This window comes from Micropterus salmoides, unplaced genomic scaffold (assembly GCF_014851395.1).
Source record: "Micropterus salmoides isolate LMB-PRFRI ecotype aquatic unplaced genomic scaffold, ASM1485139v1 Ms_hic_scaffold_22, whole genome shotgun sequence".
Classification (NCBI taxonomy): domain Eukaryota; kingdom Metazoa; phylum Chordata; class Actinopteri; order Centrarchiformes; family Centrarchidae; genus Micropterus; species Micropterus salmoides.
Genome location: NW_024041373.1, coordinates 9,373,907 through 9,387,970, shown reverse-complemented (window position 1 = coordinate 9,387,970; position 14,064 = coordinate 9,373,907). Strand labels below are relative to the sequence as shown.

The window sequence follows — 14,064 nt, the reverse complement described above, 5'->3', positions numbered from 1 at the left end:
CTACCATCAACCTGAAAGACAACCAAACTCAGCATGGTAGTGTGGAAGCCATTGAGGCTTGCTTTACAATCACAGTACTAAATGAGTTAAAACAGCACATTTTGGCAGGGAACAAGGGCTTTTGCCTGATTGCTTCCACCAGGGGACATTTAATAATCCACTGAGAATGAAAGGCACCTGTATCCGCTTAGATTGAGCTCTCTTTCATGAGTGTGACGATAGCCAGGCATGTGATACATTTGCTGTCCAGTATTTTTAGTCCCGCTGATAACTGCATGCTGTGGTAAGAGTTTCTCCTTAGTTATGCAGAGTGGGAGTGGAGCTGTTTGGGGAAATGGCCTGTTCCTCCTGCAGAGAGTAAGAGAGGAATATCAGCTGGCAGGCAACAGGCACACAGAGAATCTCCGAATGTCACTCCCCTATCCGCCCCCTCTTCTCCTCCTCTCAGTTTGTTCTGTATCTGTTGTCTGAATTCATCAGAGAGCAGGAGGCTGAGCTGCCTCCACTAGCCTCCCATGCCACCCCATCTCTACGACAGAGGAAGAGAGTGAAAGAGAAGGGGGTAGTGGGCACATGAGGTGAGGGGGCGGAAAGTAAACACTGACTTTGCATCCCTCTATGGTGTTGCTAGGCAACTTTTTGCATATGACAGCCGTGAGTGACAGCAGACATTCCCAGAACAAAGACGGAAATTTGAGGGAGGGAAAGAAGAGGAGCAGAGAGCGCACAGATGAGTGCTGATCTGGTGAAGACAGGGTTGCAGAGTTTCAAGCACACAAAGCAACATCATAAAACATGTGGACAAAGTCATTAGTCGATACAAAGGTGAACCAAGATGGTCAGGACCCACCAAGCGGTCGCAAGATAAATCTGAGGGGTCACAAGATAATTAACAGAATAAGAAAGCAGGAAAGCGTGTGCTTATAAGTTCCCTTATATTCAAATAAACAAGGAAACAACTCTATCATGTTCACTAGCCCATGGCCAGACACAAGTGGTGACACTGGATACTGCATCATTTCAAGGGGTTGCATACCTAAAAGCTTGGAAACCAGAGTTTCAAAACACAGTGCTTTTGAAAACATTCCGTCATTGATGTGAACAACTTTATCTCGATCCATCCCAGATAAAGGAAACTTAATTTCTGCTGCTGTAATCACACTGCAGAGCAAACTCATGTATTCATTTTTGAACAACACTCACACACTGAGGATGTCTTCAGTAATTAACTGCTCATCCAAGTCTTGTTAATATTTTGCAGTTTTGCACATGCTCTTTCATTACCTAGGAACATCTGTAAGAAACCCCTGGGGCAGAGTACCAGCATTACTTCCACAACCTTCAAACAATACTTTGGCAAAAGTTGGCAGACACCAAGAGTTCCGGTTCAGCACATAACGATGACGTGCTTCATCCACTGGGCACATAATAAGGGTTTTTGACAATTGCAGGGGCTAAAATTAGCACGTGAATAATAATCACTGGCCAGAGAGCTGCTTTTCATTGGAAGTTTGGCAGGACAGGGTGCACTGAGAGCCAGATCAGGAGTGCTGCTCTACGGATGTGTGCAGAGGGAGCAGGCAGTAAGGAAGCAAAGGAGAAGTTGACACTTGAAACCATATTGTTAACAGCAGAAAGGGCAAGGTTGCCAGTGATTTTCGATGACCATGCAGGTTGCCAGATGCCTGCACCACATAGATAGAGAAGTGGAAAGCAATACCACAAACAAGCAAGCAGTCTGACAACAGTTACATTCATAAATGTATCAACCTGGTGATATCCTGTAGGTGTGGCTAGTGAGAATCAGATGAAGTCTGAGAAGGGAAAATCTGACTAAGTTCTAGATACCAAAATTATAACAAGAAAAGGCACTTTTTCTCCAAGTGAAGTCCGTGGCCATCTGGAACATATGTTCCAGTGCAACAACTTCCTCCTGTAATTAATGAAGTTCTCCAAAGGGAACAGTCTGATTAAGTGAAAACTCTTCTTATTCTCCACAGGCCATGTTTCCAGAGCTCAGAGAGATATGGCTCCGACAGAGTTCCTGAGAAATAGGCAGCCCTGGTTTGTCATGCAGCTGGCATGTCTTTTATGGAGTCACTTTCAAAGCTTTCCCCCTACAAGTGGCATCAAAAACATCTGTTCCCAGGGCAGCCACCCACATGAGAAATTGCCAAGTCCTGGCAGAATGGTCTACAGATGTAAGCAACAACCGACATGCAAATGTACATGTAAAACCCCAGACAGCCACATTGTGACAGTTAAGAAAACAACTTGCCATAAGTCACAAAGGGGAATAGCAAGGAATAGAGAAAAGAGAGTGGAAAAATAGGGACTGAGAAATAACAGCTATACTGAAAGGTAAAAATCACACAAAAGATGAATGAAAGGAGGGAGAAAACATGAATAAAAAGAGATGATAGGTTATAGCAGAGGAAGAGGAGTACGACGACTAGTAATTCTGAGACAGTAAGCCCATCTCCTGGCCATATTGAAGGATGTTTAGTTGTACTTTAAATCCCAGTCAGAAGGCCAATTTGACCTCTATGATGTTCAATGCAGTCCTGTTAGTGGAGGAGTCTGGTAATGCCTGATGAAGTAGCAGTAGCACAGCTATATTAAGGCTGCCGTGTCCAGGGTGTACAAGATGCCTTAAATGTGCACTCTGCTAGGGCTCAGAGCAGTGTAAAACACAGTGGCTCATTAATGGTAGTGTACTTATGTACTGTCCATGGCCCTGTAAAGAGACTGCTAGCGGGGGGTTTGTGGATGGAGGGAGGCAATGGGAAATGGTCCGAGTTATTTCCATTCCCTCCACCAGTTTATGGAAACATTATGGGAGCAAGGTTCAGTTCTCACGGAGGAGGAAAAGATTCGAGAAGCGAGTAAGAGTGAGAGACAGGAGAAAGTGGAGGAGGGAGTGAAAGAGACAAGGGAGGGGGGGACTGTAGAAATGCTGCTTTTAGCTGTTTTCTCTGGAAAAGACTTTGCTCTGTGTGTGTCCTTCATTGTGTGGCTCTCCCTCTGGCAAAGGGCACAAAAGCCTCCATTTATCTATCCTGAGCATCTAGCCTTATTGCGAAAAGGCCCTGAAAGGCAGGCAGCCATCACATGTGCCAGGGTGACATGGCTTTTCCCTTGTTAACACTTTAGCCTTGCACCCAACACAATCTCCACCGGAGTGAGGGATTACTCCTGCCAAAGGGGGAAAAAAGAAATAGTACATCTGTTCTATATATTTGCATTTCTTTGGTTGAATCACAATGCACCACTTGACTCGATGGAAAGCGAACATTCTCAGTCAGGCGTGAGAAACCCACCCCATCAATGAGGCCCTTTTCCACCCTTTTGGTTTCTTTAGCCGGGGTAACAGCACATCACAAGGAACAGCCTGCACAAAACACAATCTGTCAACTTGTAGGCATGATTCCCTCTCATCAGTTTCTATTTACTCAGTGTTCGAGGGAGTAGAAAGGGGACCAAGTGCAATTTTAGGACATCGCAATGTGTGCTATTCAGCAATCTGCAGCTCTAATTGCAGAGTGAGAGGAATTTTCTACATCTCTAGCATTGAGGCACAACAGCTGCAGCTGGCATGGCATGCGGTGGGTGTGTTTCAGGGAGGTGTGGCAGCTAAAAGGGTGTCAAAGACTAACCTCCCACCGAGAGCCACCCACACACGCGCACCTATGAATCAATGTAAACAAATGTACTCAATGCACGCGCAGATACCCACGTGTACACACACACACACACACACACACACACAATGCGTCTTCATGTAGAGATTAATGATGTCAATGGCATTACAAAGCATCAAGGGGAATTCTGCGCTGTAAAATTTGCTGCCCTCTGTACTGCCACTCATCAGCACATCCTTGATCTCACTGATTTAGAGAGGAGTCAGCTGCCAATAAACAAAATAAATAAATAAATAACACTCCATCACATACAGTAATATCCCATTCCTCCAGTCAACTGGTCATCATCATTATCTCCTGCTAAATATCTCTGCACACACACATGAACATTAAAACCAATAAAAAGTGTTATGAGAGGAGGAAAGGATACGAATGCTTTTTTTTGCCTCCACATTTTCTCTCTGCGCTTGTTCAAACCTCTTTACACCACCATCTTACCATCCCCCTTCCTGAATGCTAAATGAGGAAAAAAGTGTCCAGGGAGATGAGTGCGGATGACTTCATTCCTTCCACCAGGAGCGAAGTGCAGTGATCCAACCTGGCATGAGGGCCCCGAGTGATCGAGTGACCTCTGACTTTTAGAACTGATCGAGGCCAACGATCTAATGAGGTGATCTTATGAAGGGGGGAGGGGAGTGTACAAAGAATGGAGGGTGGATGGAAAACAAACCTCCTAAAAGTCATGAGGAGTATGTTTGTATTGCATACTGAAGCATTTTCTCAGACTGGTGAATTCACAAACAAGTCCACTGGATTAATATTTATGTAATTCAGAATGACTTAAAAAGAGCTGGAGCTAGATCTTTAAATGTATTTCCACCTCACTCAAGCAAAGATCAGGCACAAGATGAAAAATGTGCACAGGAAGGTGTCTGTCCTTAATCACAGAGTTGGCAAGACTTTACAACAGAATCCCAAATACGCTCAAGCTTTCCTTATTCCTCACTTCCTTATCTCTAAACTGCAGCAGGCTCTGAAGAATGTCACCAAGATGGCAGCATTGGAGAAAGCACCAGGCACTAGCAGAGGTGCAACATGCACTCAGGGTTACCAGCCCGGAGGAATCAAGAGGAAAGTCTTGCTTTCATTTAGGTAGATTCCATATGCAGCGTTATATCCCGCAGGGTTTGGTAAGATGGATCAATCAGATATAATCTCTATGGTTAATAAGAGAGACAAAGAGTCCTTTAGCATTTGGTTGTCTGCTGGGTTTATGTCTGACCTTGAGAATCAAAATATGAAACATTCTCATCATTTCTATTGTCCCAGAGTAAGCACAGCCAATAATACCATCCAATACTAAATCAATAACAACCTCAGTCTTCCAGTATGGGACTCCCTGGGGCAAAATCTTATCAAGCAGACGCTCATGGCTCAGTGTGTGTTTTTGTCAGCAATTATAGAAAGAAAATATTTGCTAACCCATCATATTCTACAGCATAAAGCAAGCCATGGGCATGTTGTTGATTCTGCATTGCAACACCAAAAACACTGAGGTGACAAAGCAGTGGTGCAGCAGCAATCCATGAAGCTGACAAACAGAGCAACTTGGACTAACCAGGGAATAGACTCTATTTGAGCAGAGTCTGGGGGAAAGCAAGAAGTCTCCTCAGGGACCTCAGACTGCCTTTGAGTAAAAATTAAACAAAATGACAGGAAACAATTAACCTATGCTCAGTTCTCTCTTTACACTCCCCCAGAAAAGTCAAATGTCACCGTCTCAGAGAATGGATCTTCGTGTGTGACCTGATGAGAATCTGTGTGGTTATATGCGCTTAACTAACCTGATAATGTTTGGCTTTCTGCTTTAAAGTGATATCTATAGGGCCATGTAAAAGAATCCGGGAGAGGGGGATTGGGAGAAATGTGTTTATATCAGCAAGATTTCTGCCTTTTTATGATATGTATGTGCACGGCAAAGACTTCAGCCATGCAAACTGTGGAATCAGTGTGAAGGAAAGAAAACTTTAAACTTTCAGAAAATATATTAAAGTAAATATATTACAATGTCAACAAGTTGGAAGCGTACTTTGACCTCTGACCTTTGGAGTTTGTGTGCTCCACCTAAACACACATTATCTTTAGACAGATAAGAACAGTGTAATTACACAGCTGCTCCTGTGGTCAGATATACAACACCTGGCTGAGTATTCAGCAGTTGTGTGTTCGTTGTGTTTTGGCCCGAACCCACACAGCTCAGTGCTGAACTGTATGTGGCCCTACAGTCGTGTTTACATTTTAGAGAGGTTCCAGTAAGCACTGACTGAACACGCATTGCAACTGCTAGGCATTGTACAGAAACCTCTTGTTGGGATCCTAACAGTGTTAGCTTGACTGTGGGATCCTAATACTGTTTGCTTGACTGTGTTACGTAATCTCCTTTTCCTTTGCTCCTTCTTCTTTTAAGGCAGTAAACCCATATAAAGGCTAGCATTCAGTGTCAAATGTACTACTCCTCTAGATCTGGTTCCCACAGCGTCCCACCCCCTGCGGCTACCCTCCAAACATCCACAGAAGCCTTCAATGCACTTCAGCAGAGGGTAGGAGGGGGCAAGTTGATCTCTTCCACATTGACAGACAGTGCGATTACAGAAGCAAAAATAAATAAATAAACAGCCCACTGTCACTCCAGATCATTATCCTCTGTCAACAGCCTTTACAAATCGCATAAAAGGAAAGCTAGTCAAAATGATGTCGCATAGAAAGAAGGAAAAAAGTGAGATGGAATATACTACTCCGGCTTCAAATTAGCTCTGCTTGACTGGGCCGGTGCTCCTTAAACACATCATACCGCTGCAGCAGCAGCCCAGAGTACAAGGAAAGGCAAGGCCGAATGCCAGCCCTGCACAGTTCAGCTCCTCTCTACTTTAGCCTTCCACTTTGTGTGAAAGGATTTCCCATACACACCAGTAACTCCTGTATCTCAGGCTTGTCTAAAATAGTCAAAGACTATGTCCTTGCTAACAGCAAGTTACAAGAATAGACCAAAGGCAACATCATGTCCAGGCATTTTTGTGCTTCAGTAAGTGGATACAAAAGCTACACAGTAAAGTCCTGGTTTAATGATGTGCATAATTCACAATCTGAACTGAACTACAGAAACAATATTTACATTTCAAGGACATTGAAAGGAAGTATGTTTATTTCAACCAAAGGAAGCTCTAGAAAGTAAAAAAAAAAACAAGCATCTTGGAAGAATGCTAGGCAACACTTGAATTTGATGGCTTGCTGCTGCTGTCAAATGCAAGAATAAACAAATCCAATACATTGCATCACACCACTGCAAAAGTTTTCTTATAGTTCTGACATTCCCAGTATAAACTGCATACAGTATATCCAGTAAACTAAACTAATTATCAACTGATTTATGGATCAGTGAAAACACAAACAAGAATAACATCTTCCTCCCAATGTGTTTTGTCAGCGCCTTTAAAAACACAATGACAGACTACAGACCATGACTACACTTTGTAATTTGTCTCATGTCGGTGAGCTGACAACATGAAAGGAATCAACAATAAACAGACATTTTCTCACAATTGATAATGGACTGTTTAGGAGAAAGTTCCTTCCTGTAAAAAGGCTGATACCCAGAAAATTTGTACATTCCCATCAGTACTGTACATAAGGCAGAACAGGCCAGCATAGGCCATTTCACAACAGCAGAAAGCAGCCTCTTTTAAACAGCATAGAGCTGTGTAACACAACACTTTTCTTTTACTCTTACTTCCTCATATTATTTATACCTTAAGGAAGAAATGCTAAATTGAATTTCGACATAACCTCATGCTCAACAACAGTGTAGAAGCACAGCAGTGCACTGCTGAGGTTAAGTGAAGGATATTGTGTGCCTCAATGGCCCATACACATGCACGCAAACACACCAAAGCTGAGCACTTTATGGCACATCTGTCACGGATCTGCTCCATTTGACTTGCTAATTACAATCAACCTCTATCAGAAACAAGTCAGCGTACTTTTACGCTTCAAAACAGCTCATCCGATGGCTCTTTGCTCCTTGCCTTACCCAGGGTTGATTTACAGTCAAGGGCGCAGATGTTTGCATTGGGGGCTTTGTGAAGTACTGGCCTAAATTTGATGACTATAGGTTTAGTAAACTGTACCTTTGAGGACTCCAACATGGCTAACATTACATAAATAAATATTGGGAAATAAATAATCATATGAACAATACATGAAAATACACAATAAAGTGAAGTAATAAAGTGTAAAATGATCCAGGCACCAATCCATCCTGTCCAACATCCAACTTAACTCTTTATTGATCATTTTATCATTCTTGTTGGAAAGGGATTGTTTGAGTGGGGCAGGGTGGGGACTTATGGCTTGATTTACATATTTTCCTGTATTTATACATATATTGATTTATTTTACACCTCTTCTTGTATCTAAGTTTGGACATTTTGAAATTCCATCCCTGACATTTTACAAAGGTGGTTGTTCAAAGAATGAATAGACAGAAACACAGAGAGAGAAAGTCTACAGAGGCCATAATGGCATGCAGTCTGGACTCACCCACACCCAGTCATGTCGGCTTATTCAAACAGGCCCTTTCTTTTTCGCTAAAGTAGGAAGGAGGTATGCACACCGACAGTAAACCAAATCCCTCCTTATCTCCCATTGGAGTCAGGCTGAGACCACAGAGGTCAGCTGTCCCAATTGTCTGGGCCCACTGAGGGGAACACAGACTGAGTTAACCCCATGGGTCACGACGGGTCCTTGGACTCAGTGGCAATCGGGTTAATGACTGGCCAGCACTCATTCTCTCCATTGTAGCCCAGTGACAGACACGCAGACAAAACATGTAAGGAGGGTCAGCAACTTTCAGTGGCCTTTTGCCCAACATTCTTGATACGGACACTAATGAGTCCCTAAGGGAACAAGAGGTGCAGACATAATTCATCTTGGCAAGACAGATTTTCCTATATGCTTGACTATTGCAAATCCATAATGCATAAACATGATGTTTATTTTGAGTGACACTGTTAAATGATTGGCTTGGTGAAACAAAGACTGATCCTCCCCTGCTCACAGTTCAGACAAGTGGTATTTTGCACTGCTGTGCACTGGCTAAACTTTGTCTTTAAAGGATAAAAAAATCGCTAGGCTAAATATAACTATTTTCCATTCACACCTGGAACAAGATGTATAGCCATAAGGTTGTGGTTTGACTCCATTTTGCTTTTTAACTTAATGACCAAGCTGTAGTTTTTTTTAAAGTATTATTTTGACAAATAACCAGTGGGTGAGCAAATGGCAACTGATCCACAAGATTATCTGGAGGATTATTGATTTTCTTTCAGTAGTAAAAATATCTTACAGTTACATCTTTGTTGACTGTCAGGACAACATCAGTGTAGGCCACCACCACACAGTTAAGGTCATTTGTAGCTCTATCATATGTCAGTGTAGGATGAGGCATAAGCCTCGAATATACTCGGGAGTGGACGCGGACTACTTCTGTTTATACTACTTTTTGCAGTCAGCTTGGCGGACACGTTCCACACTTGCGCAGTAGCTTGGTTGGTGCCCTGGTAGCGCCGTGCGGTCACAAAAAAGCGGGAGACATGTGGACGTCCGCACAGACCCTACGCATACCCCCTTTGATGACGATTTTTTTGTCACGCGGACCCTAGAGTACTCGCAAACGCGGAAATATAATCCTTGCCTTAGTGGGGTTTCAAGGTCATTGTTAAAAAGTGGCTCATCTTTTCCATAATTGGTCCAGCTACGCATGAGCCAGCAGTCATGGCTCAAACCTTTTCCTAACCTCTGCCACCTCCTTCTCAGTCCTTTAGCAGCTCGGCTGTGTCACCAAAGGCTGACAGGGTCCTCACCAGTAAAGGCGCAATCCCCATTTGACTTCGGTCACTATACCGTCTGCTCCATCCTCGCAAGCCGGGGCGCTGCTTTTTCACTCAAATGTACCTGGCACAACAGCAAGCCACTGGTAGAGAGGCAAGACAGTGGGAAAATAAAGAACAGAACAGATACAAAATGTCCAAGTCACAAGGGATGAGCTACTGTAGCCATATAGCCAATTTTTCTTACTAAATCCCTTTATAAAATGCCTTTAAATGGCAGGCATTACATCTGACCAAACACAGCATCCATCTGCTGTATCTACTATAAGGCTTAACCTCATCAGTGTGGTCAGATTAACATTCATCTACTAGATACAGAAAAATAAACAAGGAAAAGCAGCACATGAGGGACACCAATCCACATGTCCTCAGGAAACACGTCAGAGGCCATAACATCTCATTTGTGCATATCACATAAAGAGTGGAAATAGTAGTGCTGTGAAGGGCTGTTGGCATCTTCCTGCATTTTCCTGGAATGCATGCTGACATACGCTAGCGCCTAAGCAAGCTGTTAAACATGCGTCCTTAATGCTGTTACATTGATTGCACATGAGAAGTCGTATAATGTGCAGTGCAGACATCAATGATGAATGACACCAACACACCCCAACACGCAGACCCTGGAGCAGTGAAAGTCGCACGATTCATTCGCAACCATGTTTCAACCTTAATTCGGAAAATAATGAGGAAGGTTTACTGTTAAGTTTTAATCTCCCAAACTAACAGGAAATGTTGTCAGCACTGATGAGGCAGATAGCTCTGGAGCTCTTAAGTGATCAGCAATGTAACAAATCTAACCAATATCCCAAATCAAACGACAGACATATTTTGGTCTGTATGGTACCCATTATGAATATTTAGTGGTGCAACAGACCGCAGTTAAGAGAGGAAGCTACATCAGAGCCGAAGAGGCGCATTATAAATAAATTTAACCCTATCTTTCCAATCCAATCTGTGAATCAAAACTGAACTGTGACTTTTGTGATCCGTTGCACCACTATGAACATTGAACCACCCACATCCATCACAAACAGTCCCCTAGTGGACATGGGGATCCTTTCATAAAATAACATCAACCTAATGATGGCATCTGTGCTTTCCCTGACAGTGATGAGTGGGCTTAAATCCTTCCATAAATCCAGACTGCAATCAAAACAAAGGCTCACAGAAAGACGGAGAGAAAGTCTGGCTCTCACAACAGGAGCAGGCAGCATGTGATCCCCTGTCTGTTGGTTGGTTGGATTTGAAGCAACAGGATTTGGTTGGGAGGCCCATTGTGACTCCTGGCAGGCCAGCCAGCCGGTCAGCCGGCACAGACCAGACCAGGTTTCCTGATCCCCGTCACATGCATGGGGTGTCGGATGTGCTGGAAAGGGGGCGCCACATGGTTTGGCATGCTTCTATGGTACAATAAGGAGAAATGCATCACCCCTAACACATGTGGTCTGAACCTAAGTCTTTAAGTAGATTTCTTCCCCTTCTACTGTTCTCCAAATCATGATAGTCAGCAATCTGGTAGCAAAGCACCGTGGGAACAGAGACAAACAAGGGGAAAGACCAGGAGACGGTGTCCTGCACACTGGGGGAGTGGTGTAACAATTTCCCAAGCATAAAGAAAGCCTCAAAACAGTTCTGTGTTACGGCAATTTCTGTTTTTACAAAAACAACATAACCGCTTTTGCTCTAGTGAGGCGTCTCTGAGCCCACGAGGCCAGAAGACATCCTAACCAGCTCTGCAATGATAACAAGTGGATATGACCTGTGGGCATGTCACAGGAAGACATTCCTCTGCCAATCGTGACAGGTGCCTTATTGTTAAGCTGAGAACACATTGTGCTCAGAACTTTGTTTTGAAAGACATATCTATCTGGCTCAATTACCCATTGTCTGGTTAGCCATGCATGAGGCGCTGTTGAAAATACATGAGAACATATTTCTTCTACAGGGCCCTCTCTGCACCCTATTGATGGCAGAATGCAACAGATCTCTATTCAAACTAAGATTGAAAGACTTTCCCTGGCTCTGTCATTATCAGGCTGTTGAATAGTCTCCCTCTAGGAGTGCGCTGCTGGCAGTGGGTGAGATGGGGTACCTAGGCAGCCTCATTTTCATCTACATTAAGGAAGATCTTGTCTGGAATCTATCTTTCATGTATCTTGAATTTCCAACAGAAAATTCAAAGAAGTAGGAATCACATTACACCCTCTAAATTAAAGACCATATAGGTTGAGTATTCTGTGCAACTACATAATGAGGAAAGGCATGAATCCAGACTGGATTGGAAAACGGGTTAACTAATGGAAATATTTGCATGACGACATGCAGAATGAGCAGATTAATGGGGTTGTTTTTCACTTTTGTGCACAATAATAGCAAATTATTCACACATCACTACAGATGTCTTTGTGCCCATTCAGGAGAGTGCTCAGTTGACAAACTGCCTCCCTGAAATGCAGACCTATGACAGCTGGATTTAAGCTAAACATTTTGCTGTAAAAAGGAAAGTATGTTAAATGTTATGCCAGGCCATGAGCATACCGGAGCCATCTTAAAACACTCCTGTGCCTACTTAGTTCAGCATAGCCCCACTGACAAATAATCTTTCCCAGACATAAAACTCTATGAAAAATAATTGTGTCTTATTGATTTTAACACTCCGGGAACAGAAAAGTCTTTATGCTTGATCTGTTCAGATGGGAGCTGTGAAGCCAGGAGACCATAAATCCAGAGCACTGAAAATTAAACAATGGAAACTTATGTTTACACTGAAGAACACCTAGTTGTTGTGTCTGCAGCGAGCCACCAGCAGAGGAATGGGCCTATTTGTTTCCCCTTATTGGGAAGCTAGTTATTGTGGAGGCTAAACTTCCTGCAGGAAGACAGCAAAGGATATGGTGCTGGAACACAAACAACATTTCACTTGTTTACTCTCCCAGTGGAGTATACAGTACACTGTATGTTGAATAGGCCTCAAGAGCAGCAAGTAATAAATCAAGATTGAACATGCTGTGTGCAAGGAGACTGCCAGATATTATTTACAGGGAATCCAAACAAATCTGATGTTAGGGGAAATTGGTCTTTGTCTGGACATACTGACAAGCACCCACTGCTGCAAAAAGTCAAGATAAGCACACAATGCAACAGTAAAGCACAGCAGAGTGTGTGATTTTCTTTGACCATTACTTACATACATTTAAAAAAGAATTCAATATTGCATGTAAGATTATAGCTTAGGGCTTCACCTACAGTGGGCATGAAAACGCTTTATTACCCATGACCAGTTGGACAATGATGCCTTTATCGCCCCCCACCGTTTTCATGGATCACTCCACTTAAGAAATTCATTCAAAAATATTTTTGTGCAAATCCAGTCCGATTAACCCCCAGCCCAGCACGCGTGCGCGCGCGCGCACACACACACACACACACACACACACCAACACGAGCAATACGACCACCATCCCCAAAACTATGACGTCACCTTGTAATATTTTTATAGTATTATAAAAAAATAATAATAATAATTAAGAAACTGGAGTGGCCTTCAGGAATGTGACTGTATTTCGCATTGAATTAGGTTATATATGTGAGTAACTTAGTAAATAAACAAACAAACACGAATCAAACAAAAGTCAACAGCACTATAGCTCGTACCAAACAATTAATGAATACACACATAATATATATACATGGCTACTGCTGAAACAGCATATCCTCTCCAGTTCTGTTATGTTTTGTCGCTCAAATTACATCTGCCTCGGTGTCTGAAAGTAACTTTATCCTTTGTGTTCACTATGGCCGTCAATGTGCCAGTTGAGTTTCTACGCCTTTCGCTACTCTCCCTGTGAGCAGCGCTCCTCACTTTCAGCTACAGCCCTGACGTACTTTTTACTTTGTTGGTGTGTTCGGAGGTTGAAAACTACATTCGGGTCTTACCTTTAAATGTGAGCGGTGCCCCGTCCGTTGCGAGACTGTTAGCGTTGTCAGTTATCCGTAAGGGGTAAAACCAGCTGAAGCCGCGGTAGTCGGTCTCACATCTCTCTCTATCAGCCTGCAGACTGAAGTGGTACAGACCATAGCAATATTCATCCAGCACCTATCTCCGTGATGACAACACGCAGGAAGGAAGACTCCGCCCACCCGACGCTTGTAGAAAGCCTCTGCCCCTCATACAGTCTATGCTCCTCACTCCTGTCTACTCTGAGGCTTCAGATAGGCCTATATGTTTTTTGGTTGATATTGTAGGGAGAATAATAGACTAATGTCCGTCACAGGCGAAAGGCGAATAATCACCCAGCTATGTAATCTAGGTCCAGTCGTCTTGTTGCTGTTCACCACAAGACTATTTTAGTCTATGAGCCCAAAAAGCCCTACAGTGGCACCATCTGGTGAACTGCTGAAAAGTTGCTCTCCCAAACTGTACCTGAATAAATTACCATGTTCAAACCCCTTCCATTAGTGCTTATAATGTTTCATGT

The 14,064-nt window shown here is 43.2% G+C and overlaps 1 protein-coding gene across 9 annotated transcripts in view; it reads right to left on the bottom strand.

The window, feature by feature from the left end:
* LOC119916954 (signal-induced proliferation-associated 1-like protein 2) overlaps positions 1-13,677 on the bottom strand; it is a 75,874-nt gene extending 62,197 nt beyond the window's left edge. For 3 of the 9 annotated variants that reach the window (XM_038736957.1, XM_038736952.1, XM_038736953.1), the window contains exon 1: positions 13,523-13,676. The gene's annotated coding sequence lies outside the window, so the exon portion shown is untranslated. Of the gene's footprint in view, positions 1-13,522 lie in introns of all 9 variants that reach the window. The other 6 variants (XM_038736956.1, XM_038736955.1, XM_038736951.1 and 3 more) reach the window with 3 other exon arrangements.
* Positions 13,678-14,064: the final 387 nt, after the last annotated feature.